Raw genomic sequence first — 19344 nt, forward strand, 5'->3', positions numbered from 1 at the left:
AGTAATGAAAGAGACAAATTGGTCTGGAGGAAAAGGCGTTTACAAAACAATACTTTTTCTGAAACTTCCTGGCAGATTAAAACTGTGTGCCGGACCGAGACTCGAACTCGGGACCTTTGCCTTTCGCGGGCAAGTGCTCTACCAACGGAGCTACCCAAGCACTACTCACGACCCGTCCTCACAGCTTCAATTCTGCCAGTACCTCGTCTCCTACCTTCCAAACTTTACAGATGGTAGAGCACTTGCCCGCGAAAGGCAAAGGTCCCGAGTTCGAGTCTGGGTCCGGCACACAGTTTTAATCTGCCACGAAGTTTCATATCACCGCACACTCCGCTGCAGAGTGAAAATCTCATTCCGAATACTTTTTCTACTTTTCAACATAATCCCTTGAACATTTATGCACTTATTCCAACGGGCTACAAACTTTTTTCTTCCGGCTGGAAAGAACTCTTTATCTAGATGTTTGAACCAATGTCCCACTAACTTTTTCACGTCCTCGTTGACCTGGAACCTCTCCCCACATAATGCCTCCTTCAGATCAGCAAACAAATAGAAATCACAAGGTGCTAAATCACGACTGTAAGGGGGATGAGGCAGTACTTCCCAGCCCATTTTGTCGATGGTTTCACGGCTTAGTTGAGCAATATGAGGACGTGCGTTGTCTTGCTGGAGAATCACACCTCTCCTCTGAGGTCCACGATGTCTCTCTCTCATGGTTGGCTTCACCTTGTTTAAAAGCAAATCAGAGTAATGATGGCTGTTCATTGGACGCTGCTCTTCGAGATAATCACAAAAAACTGGACCTTCAGCATCCCAAAAATCCATCAACATGACTTTTCCTGCTTATGCTTTGGTTCTGAATTTTTTCTTGACGTCCGCAGCACGTGGTTCCGAGGTAGCGTTCTCGCTTCCCGCGCCCAGGTTCCCGGGTTCGATTCCCGGCGGGGTCAGGGATTTTCTCTGCCTCGTGATGACTGGGTGTTGTATGCTGTTCTTAGGTTAGTTAGGTTAAAGTAGTTCTAAGTTCTAGGGGGCTGATGACCTCAGAAGTTAAGTCGCATAAATGTTGAGTCCCATAGTGCTCAGAGCCATTTGAACCCTTTTTTTCTTGACACGTCAGTTGGTGTTCTTCCGCTCCGTGTTTTGTCTTTTTGATTCTGACTCATAATAGTGAACTCAAGTTTCATCACACGTTAAAATTTTGTTGGGACCCGTCTTGCACATGTTTTGCGGTACTTCAGCTTGTTACACTTAATGTTATGAACTGTACCAGTACTAACTTGAACCTTACCAACTATCATTTTCGCCGTGCGGGTCTAGGCGATACAGTCTGGAGCCGAGCGACCGCTACGGTCGCAGGTTCGAATCCTGCCTCGGGCATGGATGTGTGTGATGTCCTTAGGTTAGTTAGGTTTAATTAGTTCAAAGTTCTAGGCGACTGATGACCTCAGAAGTTAAGTCGCACAATGCTCAGAGCCATTTGAACCATTTTGAACTATCATTACCAGTCACAGGGCAGTCGGCACGAATGATGTCATGAATTCGACTTTCAAGTGAGGGAGTTGAAACTGCAACTGGTCGGCCGGAACGTTGTTCGTCAGTCACTGAGTCCCGACCATTTTTGAACTGCTCTACCCACTTGTAAAAATTTGCACTGTTCATACAACGTTCACCATAGACTTTAGACATTCTACAGTATATATTTACTGCTTTCTCGCCTTCAGCAAGTAAAAAAACGAACAACAGAGCGTTGTTCAACTAATGTGGACGTTTCAAGCCGACTCGCCAGCTTCAAGCGTATTTTTGACCTTATAAACAATCTGTCATGCTGAAGATTAGATGGGTAGATCACATAACTAATGAGGAGGTATTGAATAGAATTGGGGAGAAGATTAGTTTGTGGCACAACTTGACAAGAAGAAGGGATCGTTTGGTAGGACATGTTCTGAGGCATTAAGGGATCACCAATTTAGTATTGGAGGGCAGCGTGGAGTGTAAAAATCGAAGAGGGAGACCAAGAGATGAGTACACTAAGCAGATTCAGAAGGATGTAAGTTGCAGTAAGTACTGGGAGATAAAGAAGCTTGCACAGGATAGAGTAGCATGGAGAGCTGCATCAAACCAGACTGTAGACCACAACAATAACAATTTGTCTCTTTAATTACTGAATGAACCTCGTAAAAAGGATATAAGAAGGTGTTTAACAAAGGAACGTGTCCTCTTCTCGGATAACACGCTGAAACCTCTTCTATATGAGCTTTTTTGAAGAAACAACTCAAGGGCCGCGAAGTATTCCTCCTGTCCACGCGGCATTAAATCCAACAGAGAGTATTTGGTCTGTTGTGAAAGGGTGGTAAGCTTCTAGCAGCGTTCTCTGAAACGTAACGTCTGTGAAACATTTGTGCGAGGAGAAATTTAATTGACTAGAGAAGATAGGATTCCAGTGTGCGAACTCGTCAAAAAGCTTGGAGGCAGAATACATGCAGCAGGAAATCTCATTCGACGATGAAATAGATGAAATAATAATACGTTTAGAGGGCGTAGATAGTGACAGCGAAAGTGATTATGGCGATTCTCGCTGTGAAGACGACAGAGAACTTGAAGAAAAAGAAAAAACCCATGGTATGTGATACTGATAACTTTAGGCATATCTATGTCGTTTAAGTTACTACGGACTAGGGCAGGGAAAGTTGCAGTGAATGGCTTTTGTGCTAAATCGTTAGTTTCTGCCACAACGGCATAAAATACGACCAGCTTAGTGAACCGTTGTTCCTCTGCATCGGTCCCGAACGACCCACGTCTGCTGTCAACAGTCACTGTTATTGTGTGACGTCAGAACCTTACATTGTGGGCGATCGTGCGGTCGGTGTGCCATTCAGAATGAAGACTAAACGTAAACGCATTTTCTTACTTTTTCCAATAATATTAAAGTAATAGAATATATGCGTAAAGGTACTAGTTCCAGAATCAAATTTCCACTCTGCAGCGGAGTGTGCGCTAGTATGAAACTTCCTGACAGATTAAAACTGTGTGCCGGACCGAGACACGAACTCAGTACATTTGCTTTTCGCCAGCAAGTGCTCTACCATCTGAGCTACCCAAGCACGGCGCACGAGTCGTCCTGACAGCTGTAATTTCGACAGGCTATGCTAAATCACATTCCCGGAGTGCTAGTTCTGCAAGGTCTGCAGAAGATGATCTGTGAAGTTTGGAAGGTAGGAGAGGTCGGACAAAACGATATACCTTCTCTTTTCGTATTTTGCCTGTGTATGGGAGGCATTTTTGAAATTCGTGAAACGTAGCGCATTGCACTCTATTTGACCCTAATATTTAAAATTTTGTGACAGAATTCTTATCAGTCTTATTCAATTTGTCCCGTGCTAAGAACGTTTTAACAATGACAAATAACATTCACGAGTGGAGGAAGGGCTGCGTCGGTCGCAAATTTTTAATCCGTTTATTGCAGATCCATTTTATTTGCTGTTTCCACTACTAGTGGTTCAAATGGTTCAAATGGCTCTGAGCACTACGGGACTTAACTTCTGAGGTCATCAGTCCCCTAGAGCTTAGAACTACTTAAACCTAACTCACCTAAGGACATTACACACTGTAGTGGACTGACAAGACAGCCAGTCCACAGTGACGGGTAACCGAAAGGCACGCGTACACACACTCCGACTGGCGTGAAGTCTGGAACAGGATACGTTATTAATGCACTAAAGAAAAGTACGTAGCGTCTGTTTACTTTACTTTAATTCCATGATTGTGGTACATCGCTCTTTGTTATACAAGTGAGACTCTCTCCAGATATGGTTAATGGCGCCTTGCTAGTTCGTAGTCATGGACTTAACTGAAAGCTATTCTAACTGTCTCTCGGCAAATGAGAGAAAGGCTTCGTCAGCGTAGTCGCTAGCAAAGTCGTCGTACAACTGGGGCGAGTGCTAGTCCGTCTTTCTAGACCTGCCGTGTGGTGGCGCTCGATCTGCAAATACTGACAGTGGCGACACGCGGGTCCGACATGTACTAATGGACCGCGGCCGATTTAAAGCTACCACCTAGCAAGTGTGGTGTCTGGCGATGACACCACACACACATCCATGCCCGAGGCAGGATTCGAACCTGCGACCGTAGCGGTAGCGCGGTTGCAGACTGTAGCGCGTAGAACCGTACTAGAGCGTGAATACAGGAACATAATGAGAATCAGGCTTAAAAATATAAATGAAAACTATATCGTAAATATATTTTAGTCGTGTTGACTCATCGTAAAAACAATAGATCACGGTGCCACTTGATATTGCAGCTATCAAACGTCAGTTAAACTGAACTTGCTGCTTACATTTCCACCCAGCTACCCTCGGTGTATGATGTCGATACTAACTAGCACCCACTTTACTGTTTCATTTGCGCCCCACTTTTTTTAAATTTATTTAAAAGGTATAATGTCATAAAAATACATAAATTACGATGATATTCTAAAATGCATTCATCACTTATCTTAATACAAATAGGAAAAATCAACTTGTACGTGGTGCAAATTAAAACATTAATAATATTATTTCAAAAACTAAAACCAGTAGTAATATTAAAAACCGAGTTCCACATTATGGATACATATCGCACATTGAGAGCGTAATTATCTCTTCCACTGTGTGTGGGTATGGTGTGTATGTGAACCGGGAACCTAGAAACGACGGAGAGGCTTCGTCCCCGCCGTAGCCCTCAGTGGTTCACCACCCCAAAACAGGCCACAGCAGTCCACCCACCCCACCGCCGCCCCACACCGAACCCAGGGCTATTGTGCGGTTCGGTCCCCAGTGTCCCCCCCCCCCCTCCCCCTGGGAACGTCTCACACCAGACGAGTGTAACCCCAAATGTTTGCGTGGTAGGGTAATTGTGGTGTACACATAGGTGGAGACAGTGTTTGCGCAGCAGTAGCCGACATAGTGTAACTGAGGCGGAATAAGGGGAACCAGCCTGCATTCACGAAAACAGATGGAAAACCGCCTTAAAAACACTCCACAGGCTGGCCGGCACATTGGACGATAGAAATGTACATAACTTTGTTTGGTGTTAATAATAATACGGATGCGGCCTACAAATCTCTTTTGAAAAAACGCAAGTCCTAACAAGAGAAGGCGACGACATCACAACCAAGTACGGCAAAATTAAAGGGGTCACACACTTCAGATACCTAGGCGAAATCATCGAACCGACCGGAACAGAGAAACTGGCTTACGAAGACAGACAACAGAAGACACGGAAATCACTAGGCATGGTACGAAACGTCTACAACAAACAATGCATTTCCAGAAACACCAAGATCAGACACTATAACACAGTGATCAAACCCGCCGTACTGTATTCCAGCGAAACACTAGCACTCAACAGGAAAATCAAAATTGAAGAAATCAAAAAAGAAGAACGCAAAATCATGAGGAAAATTTTAGGAGGAAGACCCACACCAGATGGCTACAGACTACAGAAGAACTCAACAGTAGAAGCATATTCGAACATCGAGAACGATATGAGAAAAAGGCGCCTTAAATTCTACGGACATTTAGATAGACTCCCTGAAACAAGACTCACCAAGAAAATTCTAGAACACATCAAGACACTTAAAGTCTCGACACCCTGAATGGAAGGAGTCCGAAAAGACCTACAAGCAATTGGCACCACAAACACCACAGACAGAAGCACCTTCCGAAAACACATAGACAATTGGGAAGTAAAGTCAGAAGCGCTAAAACAGCGGACCAAACAAGAATGGTCTGAGGAGAGAAAAGAGGCCCTCTCCAAGAGAATGAAGGAGTACTGGAAGGACAAGAAGAACAAGCCTTCAAAGTCATAAGCTTAACGATTTCCTTTTAGGGAAAAATCCGCCAACAACAATAATAATAATAATAATAATACGGATGCAAGAATTGTCAGTAGGTGCTTGGAAAACGGGTTGGTTCATGAGCTATCAGCAATGTATGTAATGTTCTCAATGAGCCATCACACAGCACTGCTAAGGGTCATACTTATGAGATGTTGTGTTTACTTCTTTGGACATATGAAACCCCTTCTTTTTATTAGTTAGGAGAGCTTTCAAGAAGCTCCTAAAATTGGGTGATTCTCGTTGACAACTGCTCATTGAGAAAGGTGGCATGGGTGCAGCTCTGATAACAAAATACCTCCATTTCTTCAAGTAGATCCTAAAATCTGCCCCAATTCCATCTATGTAGCACTTTCATTTGCGATGTCAAATCACGAGGACCATTCCTAGTGTCAACAGGGCGGGCACAAAATTGTATTTTTCAACTACATTCCTCCACTCTAATGCCAAATGCTCACGAAATATAATCTCAACCCTTCTCCCAGTTTGTCCTAAGCAATAGGCATCGGAACTGGGCCATTGTAATTTGTATACTCCTGATTCATGGAGAAAATTAGTTCCATATATATCATTAGCCAACAAATGGCCAAGTTTACTTTCTGATGAAAAGGAACAATAACAGTTTGTTTCATAAAAACATATTCTATCCTTGTACAGACAGTCACAGTGAGGGAATGAAATGGACATGTTGTTGTCACTAACTTTATTAGCCACAACTATTTCTTTTTTGCAGAGAGTATCGATAGGTATCTTAGTATTGATGCACAGAAAGCTAACAGATAAGTTAAAAGCGTGTAATTGTGTCACCAAGAGAGACGGATATGAACTAACTAGAAAGAATTGTGATATACCAACAACTGATGATATGACTTTCATTTCTTTGGATGTAGTGAATTTATATACAAATATGCCCATATAGTTAACAGTTCAAATTATTCCCAGAAATCTAAAAGAACAGGGGATCTTGTCTAAAGGGGAAATTACAGAATATATTGTCTTATTTTCTGTCTGTTTGAAATTCAATAATTTCATGTATATTAATAAAATATATGTACAAAAAATGGTGTAGGAATGGAGAGCCCTATCTCTGGGTTGTTAACTACATCGGCACATAAAATTCTCTGTTACTACAGATACATTGATGACACCATTTTATTAACAGAAAGAAGTAATAATGACATAGATGCAATTGTAACACAGCTCAATAACCTAAATGTCAAAATAAATGTTATGGTTGAAATTGATATGAGAGATTCCACTAATTCACTCAATATAAGTATCAGGAATGAAAATTGTAAACATGCCATAGGAATTTTTCGAAAGAATTCTTGTACTGGTGTCGTTTTAGATTACCATCCAAGCACCCAGTCAATATAGAAAGATATTTTGCCATTGATCGGATATTTAAACTTTTGCTGTCAGAATCAGAACTAGACGTTATTAAATACACTGCAAAAACGAACAAGTAGCCTAGAGACTATGTAAGTACAATTGACAGTAAAATTGCAAAGATTAAAGAACAGGGACTAACAAATGCTGTAACTAATAAAGTTAGTGACAACAACAAAAAGTTCATTTCATTGCCCCATTGTGACACTGTTAGTACATGGATAGAATTTATTTTTAAAAAACAAAATGTTGTTAATTGTGTATTTTTATGACATAATTCCTTCTGAATAAATTTTAAAAATGTGGAATACAAATAAGAGTATTAAAGTGGGCGCTAATTAGCATCGTTATCACACACTGAGGTTAGCTGCATGGAAATAAAAGCAGCAAGATCAGTTTAACTGGTGTTTGTAACCTGTAATGTGTAGTGGCGCTGTGAGCTATTGTATTTACGATGTGTCATCATGACTTAGATATATTTGAAATTTAAAATTAGTTTTACAAGCTGATGTATTTGTGATACGGTTTTCATTTATACTTTTATGCCTGAGTCTCATTAAGTTTATGTATCTATGTATGAGCAGCACTGAAGATAGCTACACAGTAGGTGGAATCCATCTACAATAAACAGATTAAAACTTTTGGACCCATGCCCCCTTTTTAATTATGACTATCAAAATTTTCAGTACTTAATTCTCAGTTTTTCAGTTTTCAGATGTACATGGATACTCTGCAAATCACATTGAAGTGCCTGACAGAGGGTTCATCGAGTCACCTTCGCAATTCTCTATTATTCCAATCTCGTATAGCGCGCGGAAAGAATGAACACATGCATCTTTCCGTACGAGCTCTGATTTCCCTTATTTTATCGTAGTGATAGTTCCTCCCTATGAGGTCGGTGTCAACAAAATATTTTCGCATTCGGAGGAGAAAGTTGGTTCTTACTTAAATGTTTTACGACTCTATACATAATTTCTGCCCTCTACCTTTGATAATTTTGAAGCAATGTGTACTAGAATATCAGAAAAGTGAGCTTTCGGGAATTCAAGTTAAAGCTTGTTTTCCTACTTGCGCTGCATAACACTAATCCGTCCCAGGTTCATACTGTTTCTCGTATTGTCCTCCCTCTCTTTTCTTTTTCAGATTTCTTCCCCTTATTGTTGTTTCTTTGATGGCTTCCAACAATGAATTCTGTGCATTGAGGAGTCTCTTGTGGTCAATGAAAATTAAAGTTCGCATATTTATTCCACCTGACACTCCCATCAATTCCATAATCTTAAACACAGAGGCTGCACCATCACTGAAACATAGTGGGGCACCCAGCAGACATGTTTTCAAAGTATTTAGTCCTACCAGAACGATCTTTCCATACACAGTTGTTAAAATTCTCACAGAGGTTTCGACTCCTACCGTGTACTTGCTTCCCTAATAATCTTGTGTCACCAAGACATTAGGGACAAAAAGGTGCAAAATACAAACAAATGAGAACAAAATCCTATTTTTAAGAGAACTGTCTGCGTGACATGGCAACTTCGTTGCGTGTGCAGACACTTTAATTCCTCTAATTTTGGGATTTTCTTCGGTACAAGTTCCTCGAAGTAAACTTTTTCTTGTTGAGAAAACAACAAAGCATTTTTTGAGGTAAAAATTAAACAATCCATTTTTTTGACTCTTATTCATGAAATAGTCCCCTGAAAGGCCTCAGATAATTTACGGGTGCAAAATCTTTTCAAAAGTCTGCTTTAAACGTAATAATGTGATGAATTTCCGGACAAAAAGATCCAGATACTACTTTGTTTTTATTTCAAGATATATATAGCTATGATGTATGTAAATAATTAACATTCTTTATTTCACTTGCAACACGAAATAAAATTCAGAAAAAAGTGAGACCAGTTTTTACTTCAAATTGTACCTAACACATATGTTAAATGACGATAAGGATTACAACTATTATTCTTTGAGCGCCGCTGTTTAGCAAACTAAATTTTTCAAGATTTCCTCTTGTGTCCGAGAACCAGTCCCCTTAACATAACATTACAGCTGTTTATGAGTAGATTATGACTGCATTTTACTTTTTTTAGATTCCGCCTCAAATTATATATAAAATAATGAAAATAAATAATTCTGTCTCCCCAGACAGTGTTAGCCGTTTAGTGATATAGATTTGAAAACAACAGTAATGGCACAAGTTTAATTTACGTCTATGGTCACAAACTTTTTGTTAACAGATTACCGGTTTCGGTCTTTAATGACCGTCATCAGATCAGTACCGAGATCTGATGACGGTCATTAAAGACCGAAACCGGTAATCTGTTAAAAAGTTTATGACCATAGACGTAAATAAAAGGAAACTTATTGCATATACGGGTGACTGTTTTTTCGCGACGATGTCGCAGCTTGTGAAAGTAATGTCACAGTTCTGTTGCGACATCCGGTCGCCATTTGTGACTGAGGACTTCCACAGCAACAGCACACTGAAAATGAAATATGTTAGTCGCTGTAGATGGTGGTGCAGATATCACAAATGACTACTCCGTCCTGTTATTCGGAAGACTACTTTGTCAAACGCTCTCACGATTATGGCATGACACACATTTGTACTGGCGCTTTAGACGAGTGTAACTGCCGGTGTCTTATGATAGACAGGTTCTGATGATGCACACCTCTTTCCGCAACCAGCCCTTAATTCCGCAACGCCCGACCGCGTGCAAATGGCGGCCGTCATTACGCGAAGTGAGTCGGCAGTCGGTGATGGACGGGTTGACCTGTCGGCTGTACGCTTTTAAAAGTCTGCGCAAGCGTTTTTGCGGTCTGTCGCCGTTACCAGGTTACGCCGCTGGCGAAACTCGGCGGGAAAAGAAATCGTCTTTCAGAAACGCCAAGAAATGTTGAGAAATACATAAACGTTCAACTGCTACCCACGATTTGCATTCACAGCGTACAGCAGCCTTTACGAAGGTGACACGCACACACTCACTTACGCATTCCCCAGACCACAACGCATGCAGGGTGTTTGCTTTCATACGTTTCATGCTGTACATGTCAATGAAGAATATATATATATATATATATATATATATATATGTTAGTCCATTGATCGTGACCGGGCCAAATATCTCAAGAAATAAGCATCAAACGAGAAAATTACAAAGAACGAAACTCGTCTAGCTTGAAGGGGTAAACGAGATGGCGCTATGGTTGGCCCACTAGATGGCGCTGCCATAGGTCAAACGGATATCAACTGCAATTTTTTAAATAGGAACCCCCATTTTTATTACATATTCGTGTAGTACGTAAAGAAATATGAATGCTTTAGTTGGACCACTTTTTTCGCTTTGAGATAGATGGCGCTGGAATAGTACCCTCCGCCACACACCATCAAGTGGCTTGCGGAGTATGGATGTAGATGTAGCTTGGGCTCTTCACGCCATGCGCCCTCAATCAAGAGACCTAGCGCAGCAATGGAGTTAGCGTGGATCTACATCCCTGTCGGTGGTTCTCTACAAACTGGGTGCTCAATTGACGTATATCTTCTTACATCGCACCATTTGCGTGATGGTTTGTAATTTCACTGTCGCTACCCTCTTCAATGTACTAATTTATACACACATGGAAGTGTTTCCATTATAATCTTCTGGCATGCATTGATGAATCATGTTATCACTCATAGTTGCACTTCATTATAAACCTCACTCTTCAAGTAACTACACAAACGAAAGCCAGGCGAGCTAATATCTAGTGATCCTGCACGTCGGCACACTGTATCGTCTCCTCCGATCCACCGGCTGTTGTTCACGCGATCTAATACTGCTGGGTGATGTGCTGGATAACTTCATAGTAATCACTTCCACAACCTCGTGATATTTTACCAGTGGCCGCCTCAGCAAACTCAAGTTTTTTGCTCGAGTATTGTTCCCTGACGAGTCGACTGTCACCAGCGACGGTATGATTAATCGACACACATGCGTTACTCAAGTGTGTAAACCCACACTCGTTACGCCAAGTCGAACATCAGCGTCCATGGAATGCAACCGTTTGATGTGGAATACTCGGTAACAAACTGATTGGTCCTTTCTCTGTCGACCGCACCTCAAATGGTGATAAATATCGAAAATTAACTGAGAACGATCTTCTGATACTGTTTGCGGAACTTCCCGAGGAAGTACGACAGACAGCGTACTGTCAACACCAAAACCCGACACGCCGTCAAACTGGCCATCGCATAAAAGACGTGATGAGCAGTGACGGTCTAGGCTGACTGCAGCTACACAATGCAAAAATGAAATTGCAAATCTCCGCCGATATACACTCCTGGAAATGGAAAAAAGAACACATTGACACCGGTGTGTCAGACCCACCATACTTGCTCCGGACACTGCGAGAGGGCTGTACAAGCAATGATCACACGCACGGCACAGCGGACACACCAGGAACCGCGGTGTTGGCCGTCGAATGGCGCTAGCTGCGCAGCATTTGTGCACCGCCGCCGTCAGTGTCAGCCAGTTTGCCGTGGCATACGGAGCTCCATCGCAGTCTTTAACACTGGTAGCATGCCGCGACAGCGTGGACGTGAACCGTATGCGCAGTTGACGGACTTTGAGCGAGGGCGTATAGTGGGCATGCGGGAGGCCGGATGGACGTACCGCCGAATTGCTCAACACGTGGGGCGTGAGGTCTCCACAGTACATCGATGTTGTCGCCAGTGGTCGGCGGAAGGTGCACGTGCCCGTCGACCTGGCACCGGACCGCAGCGACGCACGGATGCACGCCAAGACCGTAGGATCCTACGCAGTGCCGTAGGGGACCGCACCGTCACTTCCCAGCAAATTAGGGACACTGTTGCTCCTGGGGTATCGGCGAGGACCATTCGCAACCGTCTCCATGAAGCTGGGCTACGGTCCCGCACACCGTTAGGCCGTCTTCCGCTCACGCCCCAACATCGTGCAGCCCGCCTCCAGCGGTGTCGCGACAGGCGTGAATGGAGGGACGAATGGAGACGTGTCGTCTTCAGCGATGAGAGTCGCTTCTGCCTCGGTGCCAATGATGGTCGTATGCGTGTTTGGCGCCGTGCAGGTGAGCGCCACAATCAGGACTGCATACGACCGAGGCACACAGGGCCAACACCCGGCATCATGGTGTGGGGAGCGATCTCCTACACTGGCCGTACACCACTGGTGATCGTCGAGGGGACACTGAATAGTGCACGGTACATCCAAACCGTCATCGAACCCATCGTTCTACCATTCCTAGACCGGCAAGGGAACTTGCTGTTCCAACAGGACAATGCACGTCCGCATGTATCCCGTGCCACGCAACGTGCTCTAGAAGGTGTAAGTCAACTACCCTGGCCAGCAAGATCTCCGGATCTGTCCGCCATTGAGCATGTTTGGGACTGGATGAAGCGTCGTCTCACGCGGTCTGCACGTCCAGCACGAACGCTGGTCCAACTGAGGCGCCAGGTGGAAATGGCATGGCAAGCCGTTCCACAGGACTACATTCAGCATCTCTACGATCGTCTCCATGGGAGAATAGCAGCCTGCATTGCTGCGAAAGGTGGATATACACTGTACTAGTGCCGACATTGTGCATGCTCTGTTGCCTGTGCCTATGTGCCTGTGGTTCTGTCAGTGTGATCATGTGATTTATCTGACCCAGGAATGTGTCAATAAAGTTTCCCCTTCCTGGGACAATGAATTCACGGTGTTCTTATTTCAATTTCCAGGAGGGTATCAGAGAAAATTCTCCTGACCTCGTACATTCAGGTTGTCGCACCCAACTCTTCCACTCCCGAAACGAAAAAATATCTGAAAAAAAGGAATTGGTCAGGCATGCACCTGTGTCATGGTCTCACACAAAGAGCAGGAATGCACCATCCATAAATGTAAACAAACATCACTTTCAACGCAAAGTTTATCTTAAGAGAGTGGAAATGTTATAACGTAGAAAAACGCTCACGGAAAAAATTAGTACATCCTGTTAGAGGCTTCCAGGCCATTCATAATTACACTACTGGCCATTAAAATTGCTTCACCACGAAGATGACGTGCTACAGACGCGAAATTTAACCGACAGGAAGAAGATGCTGTGATATGCAAATGATTAGCTTTTCAGAGCATTCACACAAGGTTGGCGCCGGTGGCGACACCTACAACGTGGAAAGTTTCCAACCGATTTATCATACACAAACAGACCGGCGTTGCCTGGTGAAACGTTGTTGTGATGCCTCGTGTAAGGAGGAGAAATGCGTACCATAACGTTTCCGACTTTGATAAAGGTCGGATTGTAGCCTATAGCGATTGCGGTTTATCGTATCGCGACTTTGCTGCTCGCGTTGGTCGAGGTCCAATGACTGCTAGCAGAATATGCAATCGGTGGGTTCAGGAGGGTAATACGGAACGCCGTGCTGGATCCCAACGGCCTCGTATCACTAGCAGTCGAGATGACAATCTTATCCGCATGGCTGTAACGGATCGTGCAGTCAGGTCTCGATCCCTGAGCCAACAGATGGGGACGTTTGCAAGACAACAACCATCTGCACGAACAGTTCGACGACGTTTGCAGCAGCATGGACTATCAGCTCGGAGACCGTGGCTGCGGTTACCCATGACGCTGCATCACAGACAGGAGCGCCTGCGATGGTGTACTCAACGACGAAGGGAACGGCAAACGTAATTTTTTTGGTTGAATCCAGGTTCTGTTTACAGCATCATGATGGTCGCATTCGTGTTTGACGACATCGCGGTGAACGCACATTGGGAGCGTGTATTCGTCGGCGCCATACTGGCGTATCACCCAGCGTGGTGGTATGGGGTGCCATTGATTACACGTCTCTGTCACCTCTTGTTCGCACTGACGGCACTTTGAACAGTGGACGTCACATTTCAGATGTGTCACGACCAGCGGCTCTACCCTTCTTTCGACCCCTACAATACCATACATTTCAGCAGGATAATGCACGACCGCATGTTGCAGGTCCTGTACGGGCCTTTCTGGATACAGCAAATGTTCGATTGCTGCCCTGGCCAGCACGTTCTCCAGATCTCTCACCAATCGAAAACGTCTGGTCAATGGTGGCCGAGCAACTGGCTCGTCAAAACACGCCAGTGATGAACTGTGGTATCGTGTTGAAGCTGCACGAGCAGCTGTACCTGTACACGCCATCCAAGCTCTGTTTGACTGAATGCCCAGGCGTATCAAGGTCGTTATTACGGACATAGGTGGTTGTTCTGGGTACTGATTCCTGAGGATCTATGCACCCAAATTGTGTGAAAATGTAATCACATGTCAGTTCCAGTATAATATATTTTTCCAATGAATACCTGTTTATCATCTGCATTTCTTCTTGGTGTAGCAATTTTAATGTTCAGTAGTGTAGTTGTTCCAACAGTGCATATAGAGTACATGAAATGGTTGCATTTACAGATCAACAGGACAAACGGTCCTGAGGTATTAGGTATCGACGCATGCTGAAATACCCACGTTAATACATGGTGTAGGCTGTACGGGCGGCAACGCAGGCGCTGAATCTGGCACCCAGTCGATGGCTCCACTGTAAGAGATGTTGTGTGACGAGTTGCAAGAGTCGCTTCCCGTCCCATCATATCCCTTATGTGCTCAGCTGGGAGAGAGAGTGTGCTGGCCATGGAAGTTGAGCCAGAGCACGTAGAGTTTCGTGGCCGAGGATTACCCTGTTGGCCGGCCGCGTGGCCGTGCGGTTCTAGGCGCTCCAGTGCGGAGCCGCGCTGCTGCTGCGGTCGCTGGTTCGAATCCTGCCTCGGGCATGGGTGTGTGTGATGTCCTTAGGTTAGTTAGGTTTAAGTAAAAATGGTTCAAATGGCTCCGAGCATTATGGGACTTAACAGCTGTGGTCATCAGTCCGCTAGAACTTAGAACTACTTAAACCTAACTAACCTAAGGACATCACACAACACCCAGTCATCACGAGGCAGAGAAAATCCCTGACCCCGCCGGGAATCGAACCCGAGAACCCGGGCGTGGGAAGCGAGAACGTTACCGCGTGACCACGAGCTGCGGACTAGGTTTAAGTAGTTCTAAGTTCCAGGGGACTGATGACCACAGCAGTTGAGTCCCATAGTGCTCAGGGCCATTTGAACCATTTGAAATACCCTGTTGGAACAACACGTCATCTTACTGTTGCAAGAACGGCAAAATAATGAGTCTAACAACATTCTGCACGTACTGAGCAGTGGTTAGGCTTTCCTCCAGAAACATCAAAGGTCAACGAAGAGATGTAGCTTATCGCACTCGAGACCGTAAAGCCTGGGATAGGGCCAGTGTGGCTAGTACGAATACACTGTACGAGTCAGTGACCACCAGGTGTACGTCGTATGCGCCAGCGACCGTCATTCGCGTGCAGACAAAATGTGCTTTCGATCGCTGAAGACCACGGCGCGCCATTCCATCTTCCAAGTGACGCTCTGACGCGCACGTCGGTGCTGTGGCGTGAGTGGAAGGTGCCCCAGAGTTGGGCGTGCTCGTGGTCGCACTGCTAAGAACCGGGCCGCAAAAGTTCGTGTTGTTGATACCTCTGGGCTCACAAGCCCGCTTAGCTGTGTAGCTGTAGATCTGCCGCTGCTGCCCTTACAATATGACAATCTTGGCTGGCGCATCTGCTGCGTGAACATGGATGACCTCCTCTACAGGTGTGACAATGTTCGCTGGTTCCAGCATCTGATACATCTGATACAGCGCGTCCAACTCGTGTGGCAGTTCTCCTAAAGAACCATCCTGCCACAACTTGGTCCCTTTCAAACTCTTCAGTTGGCTGTAGGCTGCATGTCTGTGGCTTAGTTGGGTGCTTGCTTCACGCGTTTGCACCACACTAAGCCTTTGGCTGTTAGCGTTCCCTACTATAGCGTAGGCACAGGTGGTGCCGTGGTAGCTACGTCACTACGCTATTTGTCAGACGACGTAGAAACCATTACCAGTACATCTACTATCCTCTAGATGGCATACGACATTATTGGATCAAGTCGACGTCATGTTTCCAGGTGTACTAATTTTTTCAGGACTGTATTTTGCTGAATTCAGTATTTACAGTATTACATAGTTATTGGTATCCATTTTAAGTCCTTTTCAGGCATGTGAAAACCAATTTAGCTGTTTTTTTTGTCGCTGCCGTATCACTTTACAGTGGCAGCGCGTCGAAATCCTACATTGCTGAAAATATGCTAAAATCATTGTTTGGCGACCTCAAAGCCCTTACGATGATCCTAGAATCCTTGTCATACGTTCACTACGGCAGTTAAAAAGTACACTCCTGGAAATTGAAATAAGAACACCGTGAATTCATTGTCCCAGGAAGGGGAAACTTTATTGACACATTCCTGGGGTCAGATACATCACATGATCACACTGACAGAACCACAGGCACGTAGACACAGGCAACAGAGCATGCACAATGTCGGCACTAGTACAGTGTATATCCACCTTTCGCAGCAATGCAGGCTGCTATTCTCCCATGGAGACGATCGTAGAGATGCTGGATGTAGTCCTGTGGAACGGCTTGCCATGCCATTTCCACCTGGCGCCTCAGTTGGACCAGCGTTCGTGCTGGACGTGCAGACCGCGTGAGACGACGCTTCATCCAGTCCCAAACATGCTCAATGGGGGACAGATCCGGAGATCTTGCTGGCCAGGGTAGTTGACTTACACCTTCTAGAACACGTTGGGTGGCACGGGATACATGCGGACGTGCATTGTCCTGTTGGAACAGCAAGTTCCCTTGCCGGTCTAGGAATGGTAGAACGATGGGTTCGATGACGGTTTGGATGTACCGTGCACTATTCAGTGTCCCCTCGACGATCACCAGTGGTGTACGGCCAGTGTAGGAGATCGCTCCCCACATCATGATGCCGGGTGTTGGCCCTGTGTGTCTCGGTCGTATGCAGTCCTGATTGTGGCGCTCACCTGCACGGCGCCAAACACGCCCCAGGAGCAACAGTGTCCCTAATTTGCTGGGAAGTGGCGGTGCGGTCCCCTACGGCACTGCGTAGGATCCTACGGTCTTGGCGTGCATCCGTGCGTCGCTGCGGTCCGGTCCCAGGTCGACGGGCACGTCCACCTTCCGCCGACCACTGGCGACAACATCGATGTACTGTGGAGACCTCAGGCCCCACGTGTTGAGCAATTCGGCGGTACGTCCACCCGGCCTCCCGCATGCCCACTATACGCCCTCGCTCAAAGTCCGTCAACTGCACATACGGTTCACGTCCACGCTGTCGCGGCATGCTACCAGTGTTAAAGACTGCGATGGAGCTCCGTATGCCACGGCAAACTGGCTGACACTGACGGCGGCGGTGCACAAATGCTGCTCAGCTAGCGCCATTCGACGGCCAACACCGCGGTTCCTGGTGTGTCCGCTGTGCCGTGCGTGTGATCATTGCTTGTACAGCCCTCTCGCAGTGTCCGGAGCAAGTATGGTGGGTCTGACACACCGGTGTCAATGTGTTCTTTTTTCCATTTCCAGGAGTGTAAATTTACGCCTCAGACCGCATATTACGTGCAGCTTTGACGTGTATACGTATGATAACTTTAAAATGTCTGGTCCTCGGTAACTAATGATGATATCGAAAAAAGCCGCCCATGAAGAAATGGTGCTTTCATCAGAGGCCTAAGGTCCACCTTAGACCACACGTAATGTAAAAGAACCAACTGATTTGCTCAGTTAGCGTGCTGTTGAGGAAGTGTGTAATGTTAAATTTGGACCCTGTCTGTAGGGTAGCCACAGTACGTCTGTTCTTGCGATAGGAATACAAATTGTAGGGCTGTCCACTTGACCCCTTATCCCCGTTATCAGTAGAGCCGAAGGTCGCAGTCTCGTCCGCCGCTTTTTGGAACAGAATGGTGCCATGCACAGTCGGGCATGAACCTATAGATCTTTTATAAGTTAGGCCACGTCTGAACTTCAAGCTAATACATTTAAGAGAAAGTATTGTACAGCATATCCACAGTCCGCGGCTCGTGGTCTTGCGGTAGCGTACTAGTTTTCCGCGCACGGGGTCCAGGGTTCGATTCCCGGCGGGGTCAGGGATTTTCTCTGCCCCGTGATGACTGGGTGTTGTGTGTCTTTCATCATCATTGACTCGCAAGTCGCCGAAGTGGCGTCAGCTATAAACGATCTGCAATTTCGGCGGCCGAACACCTCGCATGGGGTCTCCCGTCCTACAATGCCGTACGATCATTTCGTTTCAGCAAATGCACAACAATTAGAAAATGAAATTGTGAAGATCTTTTTTATTGAGTTGGTGCATTAATTTGTAGCGTTTTTCCAGAAGTTTAATAAGCAGAACAGATTCAAATAACACAGATGTTAGTCGTCAGTAATATATTTTCCTCCACTATTTACAACAATCTGCTAACATTGGGTAATTTTTCGATTTAACGACTGTAGAAACGACGTTGTTTCGAGTCGAAGAATTCGACGTGCAATTTTCGGATCGCATTTTCATTCGGAAAGGAAGTTCTTGAAGCGGAAAAGGTGAAAATCTGAGGACGCAATATGAGGTGAATAAAGTGAGTATGGAATCAGTTGCCAACCCAAATCCTGTATAGTGTTTTTTCTTAGTCTAGCAGAATGCGAACTGGGGTTTTCGTGGAGTAGCACTTCACTCAGTCCTCCCGGGCATTGCTCTTGCATTGCTTCTGCAAGGTGCTCAATTGTTGACCGTAACTGTCAATGAAATTACAACTAAACCAATACCATTAGCTGGTGACGGGCATTGATATACATCAACGGGGACAGTTGAAAATGTGTGCCCCGACCGGGACTCGAACCCGGGATCTCCTGCTTACAAGGCAGACGCTCTATCTGAGCCACCGAGGGCACAGAGGATAGTGCGACTGCAGAGATTTATCGGCGGAACGCTCCCCGTGAGACCCACATTCTCAACTTCACACGCTACATTCGTAGTGCCCCTGCCATTTTACCCATTACTCGCGGCTGGCAATCCACCGAGTCCCGTAAGAGTTCAGGCAAATCGCGTGCATCCGCGCTGAAGGAGGTCATCAGCCGGTTAGCGTTAAACGATATGCGGTACACACACACCCAATTTTTT

General features: G+C 45.3%; 1 protein-coding gene and 1 non-coding gene across 2 annotated transcripts in view; one reads left to right on the plus strand and one right to left on the minus strand.

The window, feature by feature from the left end:
• Positions 1 to 19344, plus strand: part of LOC126109740 (putative defense protein 3) — a 127497-nt gene that overhangs the window by 65134 nt on the left and 43019 nt on the right. The gene's annotated exons all lie outside the window — the stretch shown is intronic.
• On the minus strand, positions 19043 to 19113 carry Trnat-ugu (transfer RNA threonine (anticodon UGU)). Its single transcript has one exon. It is a non-coding gene; the product is annotated as a tRNA-Thr (tRNA).

This window comes from Schistocerca cancellata, chromosome 12, assembly GCF_023864275.1.
Source record: "Schistocerca cancellata isolate TAMUIC-IGC-003103 chromosome 12, iqSchCanc2.1, whole genome shotgun sequence".
Lineage (NCBI taxonomy): Eukaryota > Metazoa > Arthropoda > Insecta > Orthoptera > Acrididae > Schistocerca > Schistocerca cancellata.